Here is a 2647-nt window from a genome sequence, read left to right on the forward strand (position 1 = left end):
AAAGGAACCACTTTATTTGCATTTTACACACAGAGAGCATAACAGTATCATTTTCAGAAACATGCACTTTGACTCGTTTTTAAAAATTAGCATTTTCAGTTCCTCAACATGGCATTGCAATGTAAATGAAGTCAAAACGCATTCTTTCATGTTTTAGTTGTAAATGGTGTCATGTAAATCTCTAAACTTCCGCCGAACTGCTTTTTAAAATTTTAACCACAAACAAATGTGTAAACCGGCCTTAAAAAGTTCTTCTAAACTGTGAGCTATTATTTATAATACTATGTTAACAGTGATACAGAGCCTATGGATTTACGGTATGCTTGAAAATGTGCACTAAAGCAATGCAGTTGAAGCACAATGCCACATTCATTAGACAATTGCTTTGAAAAGTTGTGTGTTATATGCATTAGATGTTCATCCAGCAGTCTGTGGGCACTATAGTTCATTATATTAATCCATACATCTTTATTGGCATTATTATTTGTAAGCATTGATACGGCTGTTATATTAGTATTCCTCTGGCCCCTGTGTTGTTTGTGCAGTATTCTCCAACTCAAAGCATTTAATAAAAACAAACTTGAGCTTCTTACTTTTATAGATACCTGGGCATAACTTTGATATGAGTTTAAGTGACGGCACTGAAAGTGTCACATTTATGTTTCACACACAAGCACTGCCCTCTTTCAAAGATTTCAGCTATGGACAATGTCATTTTTATTTATGAAAATCTTTATGTGAATATTTGTCTAAGTAGTTTTCAGAATCTGTGCTTTACATTGAGTGAATACGTTTTTGCAGATGAACTCTTCATATAATTAGTCAAATAGTCAAACACGTAGGTCTGTTCCACTTTATTTTAAAGGTATGCTGTGATTGTTGAGCTTTACCTTGTGTTTGGATTGTGATTATATCAGACGCCTGTACAGAAGTGTTTGGTATGAGTCAGTGCTGAAAGGTGTTGAGCTGAATATATCAGTGCTGCAGTTACAGAGCCTGTAGAAATGAGTGAGAATTTGATGTGACGCACATCTCTAAATAAAATCCATTTTTGCCAAGAGTGCCAAAGTTTTAGTCGAGTGTGTGCTTGAATTATGTTGAAAAAACGTTTTTCTTCTTCTTGTTTTCAGAACTTATATTATATATTTAAGCATTGAATAGATGTTTATATAACTTGAATTGACATAGTTAAAGGGAGAGTTCACCTGAAAATCTAAATTTTGTCATCTTTACCAACCCAGGCTCATTCTGAAAAGTACAAATATATAAATTTTTGAAAAGCACCAAATATGTCCCAGGAGGTACTTTGATTTTTGCAGTTTTTGTTTTCGCGAATCCACCAGAGGCCGATGTGTACGCATTTCAGATCTCAAATTTCTCTCACGTTGTGCCTGCTGTTCTCACATAAATCCACCAGAGGCCGCTGTCAACTGACTGACTCGACTGACCCACCCTCCTCCTTCCCTAAACCCAACCAATAGTGTTTTTAAAAGCCAACTCAAAATCGACAAACCCAACCAGTTTTAAAAAGCAATCAAAAAAAAGAAAAGCCCTTACCTGATTTTTACCACGTTTTCAGATTTTACTACATACTCACCATTATTTACTTGTTTATTTTATTTTTTGGCTTTTGATTTTGTCTTACCTGCTTTCTGAAAACATTCTTTGCTGAACTCGAACCCCGTCTGCGTCATGCCATCCCATAGCGTTCGGTTTAAAGAATCTTTATACGCTCCTCAAGCTACATAATTTGCGATCTCCAAAAATGTACATAGGGCTACGTTTTCAGAATGAGCCTATATTGCATGTCCCATGTCCAAAACTGTAAATTCTGTCATCATTTACTCGCTCTTAACTTGTTTCAAACCTTTTATTTCTTCTATTAAACATACAAAAAGCTATTTTGAAGAAAGCAACCTGTAACTATTGACTTACTTATTATTAGTTTTTCAGCTAATGGAAGTCAGTGGTTACAGGTTTTTTTGTGTTCAACAGAAGAAGAAAAGCCTCAAAGGTTTTAAACGACTAGAACGTTAGTCAATTTTTGAGGTGAGCTATCCCTTTAACAACTTTACAATTAAGACTTGCAAAGTGGTGAGTTTAAGTTAAATAATGTTGGTAAGTAACTTATATTTAACAGTGTTTTACTCACCTAATAGGATATATGCAGAAGGACTTTTAATTTGCCAGTAACCTGGATCAAACGCTTTCGGTGAACTGTATGCCGTTACAAAATCGCCACGTTTAAGGTCTGTTTTTTTTTTTTTTAAATCAACAATCTTCACTGATTGATAAATGACACAAAGTGGGTCTCAGATTGTACAAGAAGCAGTGCATTAAATGAAATGTTTCCAAGCCATATCTTTAAAATATGACAATCCATTTTATCCCAGTATTTTTAATAGTTTCTGCGCTAGCCTGCTGATCCAGACGGGCGTGTGCATGTAAACATCATGTCATTTGTTTGTATGCTTGAACAACTAAATAAATGCCAAAGTCTGTTTAAGTAATTATATTTGAATTAAAATACAACATCGCTGCTGTTAAAGGAATTGTATAAAATTGAAAGTCACATTAACCATTCACCGGAAGTTTATCGGTATGGAAAGAAACACTAGCTGCTTATAGACCCTATTATTCTTAAAAA

General features: G+C 34.5%; 1 protein-coding gene across 2 annotated transcripts in view; it reads left to right on the forward strand.

Annotated features, from left to right (window-relative positions):
* Positions 1–1068, forward strand: part of mst1rb (macrophage stimulating 1 receptor b) — a 55009-nt gene extending 53941 nt beyond the window's left edge. For both annotated transcript variants that reach the window (XM_073916952.1, XM_073916953.1), the window contains one exon: positions 1–1068. This exon is cut by the window's left edge and continues 1840 nt beyond it. The gene's annotated coding sequence lies outside the window, so the exon portion shown is untranslated.
* The last annotated feature ends 1579 nt before the right edge of the window (positions 1069–2647 follow it).

Source organism: Danio rerio, chromosome 11 (genome assembly GCF_049306965.1).
Source record: "Danio rerio strain Tuebingen ecotype United States chromosome 11, GRCz12tu, whole genome shotgun sequence".
NCBI classification, from domain to species: Eukaryota; Metazoa; Chordata; class Actinopteri; order Cypriniformes; family Danionidae; genus Danio; species Danio rerio.